The 17,958-nt window shown below is 36.4% G+C and overlaps 1 non-coding gene across 1 annotated transcript; it reads left to right on the forward strand.

Annotated features, from left to right (window-relative positions):
- The first annotated feature begins 14,514 nt into the window (after positions 1-14,514).
- LOC120269547 lies at positions 14,515-14,622 on the forward strand. Its single transcript, XR_005539197.1, has one exon. It is a non-coding gene; the product is annotated as a small nucleolar RNA R71 (small nucleolar RNA).
- Positions 14,623-17,958: the final 3,336 nt, after the last annotated feature.

The raw sequence follows: 17,958 nt of genomic DNA on the forward strand, positions 1-17,958 counted from the left end.
AGCAAATCCACAAAAGATTAGAATCCTAGGGTTCACAAGCCCAAATAAGCTCTAGGGGTTTAGCTCTCCATGGAGAAATTTACAAAACAAACCATGAATTAATGAAAGTATATAAAATCCATAGAAATAAACCCTCCTATATCTGAATTGATGGCCTTGATGGAGAGCTTCGACGTTTTGATGGAATCCACTCTAAAGCTAGGGCCACCAGTGGCTTCCTTGATGTAATAACAGAGGAGGAATTGATCAAAGTTAGTGAAGAAACTTCTACTAAGCCCCAAAGACCCCTCTCCAAATCCTAGCCGTTTCACCTCTCAAGAGCTGCAAAAAAGATATCAGAAGAATAGGGTAAAATAGCTATTTATAATCAGAAATCGGGGATGTCACGTGCCTTCATGTGACCGTGTGAGTCTTCACACACCCGTGTGGGCTGCAGGATTTTCCATGCGACTACGTGGAATTTTCACGCTAACGCGTAAACAGTGATTTCGCTATAGTACTTTCTACAGTACTCTTTGTAAACATGACTTACATACTCTTCTCTTGAGGCCACATGATCGGGCACAAATCCATGTGGTAGGTTATGAGACTTCTCATTATCGAATCATCATTGGTAAGCTCTTGCATTCTTCACACAAATTGGGACATGGGAGTGTGACTGCCTTTGTGCCCTTCCAACTCACAATTTAGCTTGAATTCTCTACAAAGTTGGCACACACCCCCATGTACATAAGCTTCTGCACAAAAACTCCCAAAATGTGCTTTCATAACCTATCTTTCTTTCTTTTCTTCCTTCAAGGCATTCACAACCTATTTGCACAAAAAAAACACCAAATACACTTTATGAGATATAAACCATGGTAAAAATTATGCTCAATGCATGTGAAACATATAGAGAAATATGTTTACTCAAGCAATATCTTCTAAATTATAGACTCTCCAAAGATAGGCTTCAAAGCTTCTTATCATCATTTCTTTTTACCATATTACCATATGCCTTGTCACCTTGCCTTGTCATCTTGTTTGCCACATTATTATTTTTGCCACACCATCTTCTACATGTGTTAAATAATACTAGTTATAGAGCTTCAGCTCTAACAACAATAATTAGATTGTGTAATATTATAGCCTTTTTTATGCTGTTTAAATTTTCATAATATTGTAAATGCTATTTGATACTATTTGATAGATGAAATATTTATTTCATAGTATTTAATTGCAATAAATGTGATTACTATATATATATATATTCAATATAAAGGATTGATTGTATTTTTTGAGCAATGCCAATCAGTAAGCATGTATAGCGTAGAAGAACATGTACGAATAGGCAATGTTAACCCAATGATATGACATCCAATGGTATGACATAAGAGTGAAAGAGGGAGGACAATGGTTTTGGGTATAATACTATTTATACTTTTGGGTATACTACTGTTTATTAGTACTATTTACGGGCTTGAGTGTGGATCTTCTGTGGCAGAAATAGTGGTTTCATTCCTCCAAAATTATAGGACAAGACAATTTTCTTAGAAGGTTCGTAAGTCATTATAACTGGTGCACTTCCATACTTGTCTGACAATTTCTTAAACAACTGATCATTCTATGTAATATGTAATTCAACTAGTAAATCTAATTACTATTAAAAAAGTGTCTTTTAAGTATGTGATTGCTTTGTGACATGAAAATATATATATATATTTAAAATTATTTTTCTTTGATGCAGTTTCATGAATTTCAACACACTACGGTAACGTTAAATTTGTAATCAATTTTAATTTTTTGACGTAATCATTTGACAGCCAGCAGAAAGCTTTCCGAATATATTTTCTAAAGATTCTTTGTTTGGGAGGTATGCATATTTACATTAGAGACAACCGAATATAATATAGCATTGCACTTATTTTGTTTTATCTGTCATTTTGATGTAGGTTTCCATACTTCTTACCATGCCTTATAATATCTCTCTTTGCTGTTGGAGTATGTATAGTTTGCATTTGGGTTCCGGTTAGTAAAAATTCCCCTACTTATGCTTGTAAATTTCATAGATATCAAATTTATTTTATTTCATTTCTCTAGTTTTTCTTGATACCAAAGTTTCTGTCACCATAATCACATGGCTCTAGTTTTACATATTAGAAGAGAGATATATTACACGTTAAGATATTGAAATTATTTTTAATATTTATTCAAAAAAAAATTGTTTTTAATACCACTGACGCTTGCACAATGCCAATTGTGTAATGAAAGGATAAATTAAATTGCTTTGTGTTACAATTGATTATTCCTAACAAAATTGTTATAGAATTTCAAACATTAGGAAGAAGTATAAGAAACGATTGCCATCATGCCTTGTGTAGCCCAATGGTAATCACCATCCTTTATGTTTGAAAAGTTTTGAGTTTGAACTTTTGTTTCAAAAATATAAAAAACAATTGCCATCATACTTTTTTGTTGTTTTTGTGGGACTAACATACTTGTTGTTCGACTGCAAGGAATGTTGAGCTAGATGTGAGCTTTAAAAAATCAAGTTTATAGTTCTTACGAGGCTTATCACTATTGTTCATTGCTTTGAGTGACGAGGTATGCAAAGATGAAATTTAACCAAGTAGAAATACCCTTTTGATGTCTGAGGTATGGCTTTTTTGTCATTAAAATTAGAAAAAAAATTAGTTTAGTTCTTGAATTATAGTAATTGACTCGGCTTGAGCGTATCACATGATGGTTTTTGTGATAGGCAAGCCATTTCTGCTACCGGACAAGGTTGATGTGATACAGACATATTAACTTGTCACGTTCACGAAACCAAGAGGAAATATATATATATATATATATATATTTTTGCCAAAGTGATAATTAAATAGTGCGGGGAAATGATTTTATTCATATGACAAAAGTTTTGGGCTTTTTCCGTAGTGGCACTATTTTTCCTTTTTATATTATTGAAGAGTCACTTTATTTATTAAAATAACTTGTCAAAATCATATCCATCTCTAGTTAGCACTTGACTAAACATTTTTATAAGCCAAAACTTATATATATATATATATATATATTTCATTCCATCTTTTTTATAATTAACTAAAAGTGGTTTTTAATTTTTTTAATTATTTTTTTTTAAAAATTGTTATTTCTTTTTAAAAACTTATTCATTTTAAAAATATATTATATTAAAATAATAAGCATTTTTCACATTTTTAAAACCTATTTTTATTTTAATTTTCTTCCCAGTTAGAATATTTGTTTAAATTATTATTTTTAATTTTGCTTCCCATTAGAATATTTTTTAAAAAAATATCTTGATAAACCAATATTTATTTATTTATTTATGATTTTATTGTTTGAATAACTTATTTGCATTTAAAAACATATATTATATTCAAGTACAAATAGAAAATATATCAATCACTGCTTATATTACATATTTCTATCTCGTAGTAGGCAAATAGTTCTATGATGGTCAAGTTATTTACACAAAAAGCATGTATTTTGTTTACTAGGATGAGAATTTATGTCCATCACTTTAATCTTTCCCTACTTTTATCTTTATAAGGTCAACTTTAATTTCACTAACTCTAGTACTATTCCTAACATACTTAATGTGTATTTAGTACTATTCCACTCATGATACATATTAAACAATTCACAAAAGTATTCTCTCCACCTTTACTTAATTCAAACATCTTTAAGTAGTACTTTATTAACTTCAATTTTTACACACCTCACCCTATCTAAATTCCCCTGTTTTCTTTCTCTAGATTTAGCTAATCTATAAATATCTTTTCTTCCTCTTTTAAACTTAACTTAGTATCAAGCATATTATAAGTATTACACTTAGCAACTCTCATGATCCTTTTAGGCTCCTTATTGGCTAATTTATACAGCCATAAAGCTTTCCTCGCTCTTATTTTTTATTATTATTTTTTTCCTAGCCTTAAACTACCTCTAGTACATGCTTATCTTCTAAGCATCTTTGCTTCACCACCAGTTTTCTTTTGTTGTTACCGCCTTCTTGAGCTAATCATGTAAAGGTTTTGCACTCCAATTATTGATTGATTGATTTATTTTTTATCCAAGTCTTTAAACAAGCCCTCTAATTCCTCCTTGTCATTTGAACACATTCGCTTCAGCACCAATTGTTTTCTTTATTATTACTGTTTACATGAATTAATCTACCTTTAGATACCCTAAGTAATTCCTTAGTTACATTGCTAATATAAAATTTCATGAAGTTTCATATGCTATTTGCATTAGATTCTGAGTTCCAAAGTGTTATCCTTTGTACTTTACTCTAAAACTTTAATATTCATCATTGTTGAAGTTCCAGCATTTAATTCTATCAGAGAGTTGACAAGGTCCACTTGCGTATATCCCGGATGATGCTTCACCTAGGATAATCACTTCAAGTGCAAGAACTCTCTATTATGCTTTCTAATCAATGCAATACTAAGTCGTGGAAATCCTTACATACATAGTCACAAATCTAAGGTCAACTATGCCTAACTCTATACATGTCCCTTAGGAGAAATCGAACAATCTCAATACCTCGCACTCGGATAGAGTTGCAATGAGCTCTAGGGATTCCAAGTGATAAATATCTTCCTAGATTTAGACCTAACCCTTTGGTCGAGGCGGAAGGTCCCTAGCCACAATTAAGCCCTAGATATAAGATAATCTCAACGCTTCACTCCATTGCATGCGCAACTAGGCTCCAGCGGAGGTTCATCCCTTAGACCATTCACTCTATTATGGCCGCAAAGAACTCGAGGAATGGAGGTAGAATCTATCACGTCGGAGGGGAAGGGGGACACTCCTATACCTCTCGACTCACCCTCTCCAACCTAGCTTTGTCTAACACTCGTGATGCGTCACTCACTCGCAATGTTACCAACAAGAACTCTCAACCCTAGTGTCACTCTAGGGGAAATATTCATACAATCAAGCATTCAAGGTTGGAACTCACAATAAACATCAATTTATTTGAAAGCATAATAAAGAAGTTCAATGAAACGAATACATCCTAGGGTTCACAATCACCCAAGTACGCACTAGGGGTTTAGCTCTCCATGGATCTAAGTACAATCAAAGAAATCGAATGTAGAAGTAATGAATCCATAAAGGATTCCTTCGTCGGGTATAGGATACGCCTCGATCGAAGCTCCCCTACCAACCTTCTTCCTAATGGAATCACAATGTCGGAGCCATAGAACCTCTCCAAAACCTTGGCCAATACCCCTCGAAATCCTAGCCGACGCCCTCTCACAAGTTGGGGAAAAGATGGAGAAAAGAATACCAAAATTGGGACTGAATCGGCTTTAAATAGGGCTAGAATCGGGCAACTCCATGGGCGTGGACGATACACGCGCCCGTGCGGAATTTCCACACGGGCGTAGATAATTTCCACACACCCGTGTGGATTCTCCGTTTCTCTGGTTTCTCGGCCGGCTGTGAATAGTGCTGCTACAGTACTTACTACAGTGTTGCTACAGTCTTGTATGCATAAGACGGAATGCTCGAGTGTAACTGCCTTTGTGCCCCTCCAAATGGATGTACTAACTTGAATGCGAGGAGGTTGGCACACACTCTAGCATCTCACACCTGTCCTATGTATTCGCGTTTGAACCTTAGCAAGATCTCCTCCAAAATAGGTGCATTATGATCCACATTGCCCTATTTCCTTCATACTCAGCCTCACAACCATACCTGCATAAAAGTAACATAAAAACACACATATTAATGTAAAAACCTGAGAAAAGTAATGCTCAACATAAGGAAAGAATGCTTCGCATTCATATCACACAAGCACTTATCAAGAGTCCTACTTATTATTCAAAACAAACTTCTTTAAACCTATATCTAACTCTAACAATGTATGTTCAGTGTTCAAACTTTCTCTAGATATCACATTACAAATTGTATACACTGATTTATTAATTTTTCTTGCAAAAACAAAAAAAACAAAAAAAGAAGTCAATTTGGCTCCAAGTAGAACTATTCTTCAAAAAAATCAATTTCTCATCTCTTTTCTTATACAAACTAAACTCTAAAATGGGATACCCTAAATCATTCCTATCACCATAGCCAACCCCCTATAAGCCCTCTCAAAGCTTCCCACCTCCCTCCCTATATTGTCATTTAAATTATCTCTTATAAAATATTTCCATTACTTGGTTTTGTTTGAGCAATCTCATCTAAATCCTTCCAAAGCTCATTTTTTTATTTTCTCACTCAAACCTACTTATGGGGAACAAAGTTAAAGGCATTAAAAATCTACTTATACAGTAAATTTTATAGGATAATCCTATTCTATCCCCTTTCATAAGAACCTCAATCACCTTTTCTTTTAGATATTTATCTACAATAACACCTACTCTAGTGCCATACTCATCTTTACTTGTGTACCAAATCTTAAACCTTGGCCTCGCAATTTCTCTAGACCTATCAGGTACGCACTTAGATTCTTGAATCCCCATAATGTTAACCTTCCTTCTGGGTATGGTATCTACTAGCTCATAAAGATTACTCAAAAGTTTTCTTATATTCTAACCTGCTAAGCTAATCTTATGATTTTGGACTAAATACCTTTCATTGTACTACTCATAAGGATTGGCTTTGCAATTATGTCCAAGGAGATTTTTTGGCAAGTTATGATCGGTGATTTAGACCAATTTATAAGAATATTGGGGGAAAAACAATCAGATTTAAATTGTCAAATATTAATGTTTTATTTCTATGAGTACCGGGGAATATTACATTTTTTTGAAGAGAAATCTTATATCTGCTAGCAAACAAGATAGTAAAGATTATCATGTGTCATTCATAAAAAATTTAAAAAAAGTTATCATAGGAGCAACAATTTTGATGAAAGTAAGCGATTATGTTTATATAGTTCCTTATCTTCAAAAATATGACAAACACAACATTTAAGCATTTAAGACTTGGATACATGAGTGAGAGCAGTGTGTGAATTCTACGCTCAAAAGAAGTCTTGACCTATATGAAGAGTCTGACATTTGATTTTTGTAGAGATTGCTTTCATGACAAAGAAAAGATGGTTAGTTTTATCTAGGATGGAAAGGAATCTAAAGATAAACCTAAAACTTAAGAAGGCACTAGAGATTTAAAAAATGCACTTAAGGTACCTATTATACTACTTTTCTTAAATCAAACACTCAGGAGAGAAAGCTATCAGAAAGAAATTACGTTCCTCTTAATCATGTCTTATATACTAATTTTAAGGAAAAGAACATCCTAAAGAAGCTATGCAGAATCAATTACATTCTAAATGGGAGCTTGCTATTAAAAAAATAAATTAAATTCACTTGAGCATAATCAAATTTGGGGAATTGGTGACACTACCTATTGGAAATAAAGCTTTTGTACAATAAGTGTATAGTTAAAAGAAGAAGTTGGAGAAAGAAAGAGATACAAAGCAAGATTGTTATAAAAGGATAAGGACAAAAGAAAAGTATTGATTTCAATAAAATGTATGCTCATGTGGTGAAATTGACTTCAATCATAACAATGCTAATCATTTGGCTATCATTTAGAGCAATTGAATATGAAGAATACTTTTCACTATGGTAATTTAAAGAAGGAAATTTATATGCATAAACTTGAAGGTTTTGATGACAAAAGGAAAAAAAAAGATTGTTTACTAACTAAAAATATGTGTGACTCAAGCTACACTAGATGCAACACAAATCACAATGTCTATCTATATTGATTTGATGATAGTAACATCATTATCCTAATATTGTATGTAGATGATATGTTCTTAGTAGGAATATGCATGACTATAATTGATGAGTTAAAGTAGAAGTTAGGAGGAACATGGCTTAGTCATATGTAGTGATAACTCCACTTGCTAGTCATTTCAATTTGTCAAATAACCAATTATTCATACACAGAGAAAGTATCTTCATCTTCTACGATAGGAAGTCTCATACATGTAAAGGTATGGACAAGGATAAATATTGCACATACAGCTAGAGTGGTAAGCAAAATTAATTATGAACATGGGAAAAGAGCATTAGCAAGTAATAATATTGATTCTCAAGTACTTGAGAGGAATATTAGGATGTTATTTATGCTTTCAAGGAACTAACATAGATGTACAAGTATATAGGGACTCAAACCCTATATTCAGGTAATAAATACAATAGAAGAAGCATGATTGGCTATGTTTTCATTATAGGAAAAATAAATATTAGTTGAATTCCTAAATTATAGAAGATTATTGCTTTATCTTTTGCAGAAGTGAAAATTATTGCAGCCACAAAAGCTAGTAAAGAGCTTATTTAGCTTCAGAGTTTGTTGGATGAATTAAGTTATTAAATATTCAGTTGCGAACTATGAAGTATAGTCTCAATGCAATTTTCTTTTATGAAGAATCAAATGCATTATTTAAACACTAAGCATACCCAATTTATATAATCTTCCATTTGATTATTTTTGGAAGATAGCCAATAACAACCGAAGATAGTTAAAAGCAACAAGAATCTTACAGATATACTAACAAAGGTACTTGATAGAAATAAGTTAAGCTTTTTCCTAATTATGATATAATTGGAGTAAAGAATGTATTAAGCTATTGATAGGATTAAAGCCAACTACATGAGGAAGGGAATGTGAAAATCATAATTCATTTGAGATATTGATCTCGAGCCTGATTTTGAAGCTAATCTAAATTAAATTTATGCTTAAAATGGGTCCAAGAATTATGTATTAATATTTGGTGTTATATAACATTTAGGATATTGATAAATTAATGAAATTTAATGTGAGCAAAATTAGAAGAGTGTCTTTCTCTAACCAGGATAGCAAGTTTCTATATAGGTGTGTTGATTATAACTTTTTTTATCTAAGTGTAAAGAATAAAGCAACATACATAGAGACAAACTAAGAGAGCATATAAGCTGTGATGTAGTATTAATTTATTCTTTGTGAAGGACAATAAAATACTAACCATGATGGTTGACAATGCCCTTTTGCGTGTGTACCGCAAGAGCACAGGTCTGTCGAAGTAATAGTACCCTAGTGTGTGGGTAGTTGAATCCATAATGATTAGTGATTAGAAACACAAAGATCGCTATTTAACTAGAATGAAAATGAATCAATAGTGATATGAATGAGAATCAATACAAATAGAAATAAGAAAAGAAGAAGGAGGTGCACATAAAAGATAGGAGAGAAATTCGACGATAAATGGGGCACAGGGACATTGCTCACCCTAGGACTATTGTTTCAAGTGCAAGACCAATCATTATGTTTTCTAATTTATGTCTAATGAGTGGTGGAGATCCTTAAACAAATGGTCCCAAAACTTATGGTCAACCGCGACTAACCCTAAACTATGCCCTGGTGGAGAAATTTCTCAGTCTCAACACCTCACATTGTGCTAGGTCACTTTAGGCTCTAGGGATTCCAAGTGATAAACTCTATTCCCTAAAATAGACCTTACTCTTTGGTCCTGGCAAAAGACCCCTAGTCACAATTAAGCCACAGATATTAAGGATTACTTTAACGCTTCACTCTGTTGCTTGCTCAACTATGTCCCAGCGGAGTTCGTCTCTTAGCACTTCACTCTATTGTGACTGCAAAGAACTCTTAGAATGTGGACGTAGAATAAATTACACAGGAGGGGAAAAGGGATGTTCCGCTACCTCTCGACTCGCCCTCTCAACCCTCTTTAATCTAGTATTGTCTAACCCTCATAGTGTGTCACTCATCTAGAAGGATTACCAAAATGGATTCTCAACCCTAGTGTCACTCTAAGGGAAAATCAACTCAACAAGCATTCAAGATTAAAACATCAATTAATGAAAGCACAATAAGAAGTCAAAAAACAATATCATCCGTGGGTTTACAAGCCCAAGCACCCAGTAGGGTTTAGCTCTCCATGGAGCAAAATGCAACCAATAATGAAATCAAAAGTAAAAATATGCAATCCATGAATAAAACCTCTTTGGTGTTTGTGGTGATGGTCTTGTGTAGTGGTTGCATCTTCTCTAAAGGTTGCCTCTTCAAGCCTAGGGAACACCTCGCCGGATCGGTGCCGACGAAAGCTCCCCCAATAGCTCTCTTCCTAAGAAAATGCGGTGTCGAAGACCGTGAACCTCTCCAAAAGCCTAGCCAAAACCTCTCCAAGCCCTAGCCGTGGGCGCCTCCAAAGGTGAGAAAACATAGGCCAAAGGATGAAAATATGGACCCCTAAATTGGACTGAAATCATGACTTAAATAGGGTTGGAATGGGGCATCCATCCACACACCCGTGTGAATCAGAGAAATTTGTTTTTTTCAGCTACCGTGAACAGTGGATCGCTATAGTAAATTGCTACAGTGATTTGCTACATTTGTTCTCTCCAAGATTCCATCAACAAAGTGCAAACGCAATCTACTTTTGGCTTCTTTTCTTCCATACTTGTCTCCACAACCCTACATGCACATAAAAACACAAATACACATATACTAGTGATAAAATCTGAGAAAAGAAATGCTCATCATAAGAAAAGAATACTCCGTATTACTAATACACAAACACTTATCAAACTCCCCAACACTTAAGATTTTGCTTGTCCTCAAGCAAAAATAAACCATTAAAGCATAGAAGAAGGAAATAATGAAAGTGCTTGGCCTTAGGTTCACCAAAGTATGCAAGGGAAATATTCTACAAGTAAGTGGAATTTCAACACTAAATACAAAAACTCAATGCTCTAGCTAAAAACACGAATCAAAAAGGACAACAAACACAAAATCGTGCAAGTGTGTGTAGACTCACTCAAGTCAACGTAATGTATACTCCTCAAATTCGACGCATAAGGGACTTATTTATATACAAAACAAAGCAAAGAGACGGTAGTAGCTTCACACATCCTCTAAGGTAGCCCTTTCCGAAGCGGCCGCTAAGGTGGCTTTCACACTTCTGAGGTGGTAGCTCTTTCTACCGGGGTAGTAGCTTTCACTCATCCCATGAGATAGCTCTTTCTCTCATTAGGGCATAACTAGTATGTTACTTATGAGAGTAGCTTCGTACTTCATAGGTGGTAGCTCTTTTTACCCCAAATGCACAACCAAAACAAATATTTTTCTTTCTTTTTCCAATATATGTTTTTTAGCAAAAACAAAAAAGTAACACAAAAAACAAAACTAACTAGTCCCTTAAACATCGAACTTGAGTTTCCACAAGGTTTAATGAGCGAGTAGTGCAACAAGTGTCAATCGTGCAAAAATTCCTAAAAATTCAAGTAAAAACTAGAGCATGAGTACATTCAATGTTAAAAATTCTCCTAACTTAAGAATACAACCATTGCAACTAAGGTGAACCGCCATTGGCTACGTGAGCATGTAATTTCAGTCAAAACTTGTGTAAAGAACATGTGTAATGTGAACTCTCTCCCACACTTAAGATGTACATTGCCCTCAATGTACGCATGCAAGCACAATAAAAATAAATTACAACATTCAAGATCATATGAGAAGATAGGCAATTGAAAAAATACTCCCCTGAACTCCTAATAATTCATTTGATGGAGCTATATTCCTTGAGAGTTGAGTTCTAATGGGATGTGGAGCACACACGGCCATGTGAAAATCACATTGACCGTGTCCATGACTAGTCCTCAAATTCTATACTCACAAGACCATCTACACGTATACACAAAGGGAATTATGTAAAGCTTAACAAAACCAAAATAAAACTCGAGTATATAAAGATAAAGCAATGAAATACAACTCGTGACAACAAAAATGACAGAAAAACTCAGAAGGAAGATCCTTTCTGAGTAGTACAAGTCCAAAATAAAATTTGGAAAATAAAATATGAAAACATAAAAATCTAAAAGAAGGACACATCAAGGGCACCCGGGAGAGCCTCACAAAGGCAGACATACGCCCTTGTTTGCTCTCGGGATGGCATTCTTTGCCTCTGAATGCACCCACATGGGCGTGTGGAAATTCCCCACACCCGTGTGCCCGACCCACAAGGGCACCCGCACGCTCCTCTGGCTCTTCTATCAACACAAGAATTTCTCTAAGTGTTTCACACGCCCATGTGGAAATTCCACACGTCCATGGATCTTCACAAGGGCATTCATAGGGGTAGTCACACGCCCCTGTGTCTTCTCAGGATGGAAGAGAACTCTCTGTAGAAAATCACACCGCCGTGTGGGTATTACCAACGCCTGTGTGTAGTTCACAGGGTCAGACACAGGGGTAGACAGAACCCCTTGTGACTTCTCAGGATAGAGCTCTGAACTTTGCAGAGAAACACATGCCCAAGTGGAAATTCTCCACGGGCGTGTGACCGTCACAAGGTCATTCATAGGGACATTCACAAGCCCCTGTGTCCTCTCGGGATGAGCTCTGAACGTAAACACAAGCGAGTGTGGAATTTCCACATGGTCGTGTGTCTTCTCTGGAGGACATAGAAAAAATCACAGGCTTTGCAGAAAATTTTTGAACATTTACATCTATTCAAAGCCTTCCTATATTATGCAAAAGTAACCAGCGACTCATGAAAAACACGCTCAAACGACAAAGAAAACTTCACCTCACACAATTAAGCACATGATAATACCAATAATCTAAGAGAAAATCACAACAATAGCTTGTAAAAGATCAAGACACCAACACTCAAGCTCTTATTCATGCAAAAACTAACTAAAACCTAGAAAAATAGTAAAGACTTGGGTTGCCTCCGAACAAGGGCTTGTTTAATGTTACTTAGCTTGACGTACTTGACCTTACCTCACTGGGGCTGATAGATGAAGGTTTTACTCTTACCCATGACTTGAAAGCATGATGATTATAGTCTTTTGAAGGTTGAGGGGAGTTATCAAGTTTTTTACTACACAAAGGTTCATCACCCTTACTCCGTTCTTGCTCATTCCCATTAGCCTTGGGGCGCTTCTTGTGACATCTCCTTGCACGCTTCATCTTCCAGAGCATCTTCTTCATGATCCCCGGGGTAGGTTGCATCTTATTAATTCTCCACTCCTTGATCTAGCAACCCTTCATATGTGTTCGGATTCATCATTTCCTGCAGATATTCATCTATTAGTTCATAAGTAGCATCAAGAAAATACAAAGTATCATCAAAATCTAGAGAATGTCTCATGGCTTCGGTGAGACGGTATGTAAGCTTATTATCCCCAATTTGTAAAGTCAGCTTCCCACCATCAATGTCGATAAGAGCTTTGGAAGTGCGCAAGAAGGGCCTTCCAAGTATCAAAGGAACATCGACATCCTCATCAACATCCAACACTACAAAGTCTACAGAAAATATATACTTGTCGACCTTCACAAGTACGTCTTCAGTGATGCCCCTCGGATATCTAATCATTCGGCCCGCCAATTGTAATGTCATCCAAGTGGATCTAGGCTTTCCCAAGTCTAGATTTTGGAAGAATGTATAAGGCATGACGTTGATGCTAGCCCCTAAGTCCACTAATGCCTTTTTTTCACCAATGTTACCATTGTTGCACAGAATGATGAAGCTTCTGGGGTCCTTATTCTTATTCGTCATATTGTTTTGCAACACCGCCAAACATGAAGTATCTAGAATCACAGATGCACTCTCCTCCAGCTTCCTCTTGTTGGTCAAAAGGTCCTTCAGAAACTTTACATAGCGTAGCATTTGAGACACTCCCTCCACAAATAGGATGTTGATGTGCAACTGCTTGAAAAACTTCTTGTATTGCTCATTATTTTGGTCGTTCTTCAACCTTGAAGGATAAGGGATTCTTGTCTTGTAAGGTGGGGGTACCACCTCCTTTCCTTTAGTTCTCTCCTAAACCTCCACGACCTCGAGTGCTTCAACATTGGTCTTCTCAGCTAGAAACCTACTTGATTCTCCAAATTGTGCAATGATGCAATGTGGTTGCGAAGTGTGGCTTCAACCGATTGAAATTTATGTCTGATGATTGAATGAACTTGGTTAAAGCCTTTTCTAGATCGGTCATCCAGTTTTCCAACCTTGAAACTGGTTCTCTATATTCAGAGCTTGTTACTGTTGTTGGAAACCAGATGGTGCCATTGTCTTCTGTTACCCTTGATTACTCCATGAAAGATTCAGATGGCTCCTCCAACCTGGATTGTTGGTGTTGCAATATAGATTACCTTGTGTTCTCATTGCATTACCCACATAGTCCACTTGTTCTACCAAGGATCTACCACCAATAGGAATTGGGCAATCAGATGGAGCATATCCTCCCCTACGCCCTTTGTAACTGGTTACGGCCGCCACTTTATTAGAATTTAGAGTGTCTAACTTCTTGCTTAATGACTCCACTTAGGCTGCCAATGAAGTAACTGAGTCAATCTCATGATGTCCGGCTACCTTCTTTATGTCCCTTGTGTTCCACTGATAACTGTTCATAGCCATTTTCCTCAATGAGATGCCTGGCTTCTTCTGGGGTCTCGCTCCCTAAGGCAGCTCCTCCTGTAGCATCAAGTAACTGCTTCGTGCTTGGGTTCAACCCATTATAAAAAGTCTGAATAATCATCCACTCGGGGAACCCATGTTGAGGACATTTCCATAGGAGCTCCTTGAACCTATCCCATGTCTCAAATAGAGACTCCAATTCCGTTTGTACAAAAAAAGGATATTTCATTCCTAAGCTTCGCAGACTTTTTGAGAGGGGAATATCGAGTAAGGAAAACTTCTACCATCTCCTCCCATGTAGTGATCGATGCTCTAGGTAATGAATGTAGCCATTGTTTCGCTCTCCCTTTCAAGGAAAACGGGAAGGTCCTCAACTTGATAGCATCATCCGTAACACCATTGATATTGAGCATGTCGCACACTTCCAATGGTACCCTCGGGTGTTGAAATACAATATTTTGTGTGCTTTGACTAATTGCTCTTAATGTCTACGGTGTTCTTTGGATTCTAGTGTTAAATCTTGTGTTGGATAACTTGATGTCTTTGATTTGCACAGATGCTTTGGTAAAACTTGGTGTATGGATGACTATAGTTGTGATTGCCATTTGTGATTGAAAAACTTGATGTGTTCAAGATGCATAGTAACCCTAGCAGACCTTGGTGTATTTGAGAACCATATATGCAAATTGCTTGTGAGCACACACTTGAACCTTAGCATGTGCCTAGTAGGTATTAGAAACAATTAAGCATACTTTAACTTGTAAGGATCACCTTGGGTCATTGCTTTCTTATTGCGGAACACTCAAACCTTCTTTACCCATTCTTTCCATCTATTCTCTTTAGTTTTTGTTTTGTTCTTGTTTAAAACCAACCCAATCTTTGTTTCACTAGAGATCAGAGGAAAACCGAGTACTTGAAGTTCTAATCCTTGTGGGTTGACAACCCTACCCGTCACGGGGTACCACTTTACTACTTGCTTACTATCATTGCACTTGTCGAGGGTGCATCAGGTTGTTGGCACTATTGTCAGGGACAGTCAACTTTTTGTAATCTAGTGATCTAGTTTGCTCATAGTACTCTTTTCTTGTGAATATTTGACTTTCACTTGTGTTCTTAATCATTCCTATTAGTTTTGTTTTTATTTCATTCATTTTATTCTCTTGAGCTTATATTGATCTATCTTTGGTGCATAGGCACACTTGTATAACCCGTGGAAGCACCTCATCTCCATTGGCTGACCTTGATCAAGAAGTTGAGAGAAATTTCCGAAGAAGAAGGAAGCAAATTAATTTGATCAAAACAGGGTCAGTGGAGATCATTGTTGAAGTTGGTCAACAAGAAAAAATGGCCGGGAACCAGTAGTAGCAGAGTATTTCATATTTTTCCCCATCGAACTTGGAGGGAGTAGGGTATAGTATTGTTCATCCTCCTGTTGCCATGAACAATTTTGAGCTGAAGCCAAAATTTTATCCAGATGATGAAACAGATGTACCAGTTTGATTGGTTTCAAGATGAAGACCCGTACGAACGCTTGAGAAATTTCTTTGAGATCTATGACGCTTTCAAGGTGAACAATGTATCTGATGATGTTATTCATCTTAAACTCTTCCCATTTTCATTGCGAGGAAGGGCTAAACAATGGCTAAGGTCAATGTCATAGAGATCACTCATAACTTGGAAGTAGGTCTCTGAAACTTTTGTTGCAAAATATTTTCCTCCCGCCAAGATGACACACCTCTTGCGTGTAACCCGCAAGTGTATGGGTTTGTCAAACTAATAATAACCCGGTGAGTGGGTATTTGAATCCACAAGGAATAATGATCAGACACACAAAGATTGCTATTTAACAAAAGTGAAGATGAGTCTATAGTGGTGTGAATAGAATCAATATGAAAAGAACAAAAAAAAAATATAAGAAAGAGAGGCGCAATAATGTGAGAAGAAAGGCAATCGATAGAAAGTAGGGCACTCGGACATTGTTCCCCCTAGGATTATTGCTTCAAGTGCAAGACCACCTAATATGTCTCCTAGTTAATGCATAATGAGTCGCGGAAATCCAAAAATACACGGTCCAAAACCTAAGGTCAACCGTGACTAACTCTACACTATGCCCGGGTAGAGAAATCAATCAGTCTCAACACCTCACACTATGTACAGTTCCAAGAAGCTCTAGGGATTCCAAATACTATTCCCTAAAATTGGTGTAACCCTTTGGTCTAGGCAAAAGACCCGTAGTCACAATTAAGACCTAGCCCTAAGGATTCCTTTAATACTTCACTCTGTTGCTCACGCAACTAAACCCCATTGTAGTTCCTCTCTTACCACTTCATTCTATTGTGACCGCAAAGAACTCTTGGAATAGGGACGTAGGATTAATCACAACGAAGGGGAAAGGGGATGCTCCGCTACCTATCGACCCTCTCCAATCTTGCTTTGTCTAACCCTCATGGTGTGTCACTCACTCATAAGGACTACCAATGTAGGCTATCAACCCTTGTGTCACTCTAAGGGAGAAATCATTCAACAAGCATTCAAGATTGGAATTCAATTAAAAACATCAATTAAGGAAAGCATAATAAAAAATTAATGAAACAATAACATCCTAGGGTTTACAAGTCCAAGTACCCACTAGGGGTTTAGCTCACTATGGAGCAAGATACAATCAATAATGAAATAGAAAGTAAAAACATGAAATCCATAAGTAAAACACCATCGATATTCATGCGGATGGCCTTTTGGAGAAGCCTCGTCCTCCTAAAAGGTTCCCTTGTCAAGCCTAGGGCACACCTCGCCGGATCGGTACCGACGAAAGCTCCCCCAATAACTCTCTTCTAAAGGAATGTGGTGTCGATGGCTGTAGAACAACTCCAAAAACCCTGCCAATACCCCTCGAAACCCTAGCCACCAGCCTCTGCAAAGTTTGGGAAAAGATGGAGAAAAGATGGAAAAAAGGATAATCAAATCGGTACAAGACACGGCTTTATAAAGGGTTGGAATCAAGAATCCACACGGGCGTGTGGAATTTCCACACGCCCGTGTGAATCTGCAGGAATCTTATATTCTGCGGCCTGTGAATAGTAACTACTGTAATTGTTACAGTGATTTGCTACAGTGCTCTGCCAAAAACACTCCTGAATCCACACTTTTTATCGAGGCAACATAAACGGGAACACATCTATGCTATAGATTGCGTCGCTTTTTCAATAAGGGATAACATTGATGAAGATCTTGCTAGCACTACACATGTCAAAATACGTAAATGTGACTACCTTTGTGTCCCTCCAAACCATGTAATTGCTTGAGCGCATGGAGGTTGGCACACATTGACGTATTTTCGAGCACAACTTGTGTGTCTTCACGTTTGTTCACTCCAAGATTTCATCAACAAAGTACAATCGCAATCTACTTTGGCTTCCTTCCTCTATATTTTTCCACAACCCTACATGCACCAAAGAACACAAAAACACATGTATTAGTGATAAAATCTGAGAAAAGAAATGTTCATCGTAAGAATAAAATACTTCATATTACTAATAGACAAGCACTTATCAAATCTCCCCACACTTAAGATTTTT

This window comes from Dioscorea cayenensis, chromosome 9 (assembly GCF_009730915.1).
Source record: "Dioscorea cayenensis subsp. rotundata cultivar TDr96_F1 chromosome 9, TDr96_F1_v2_PseudoChromosome.rev07_lg8_w22 25.fasta, whole genome shotgun sequence".
Classification (NCBI taxonomy): domain Eukaryota; kingdom Viridiplantae; phylum Streptophyta; class Magnoliopsida; order Dioscoreales; family Dioscoreaceae; genus Dioscorea; species Dioscorea cayenensis.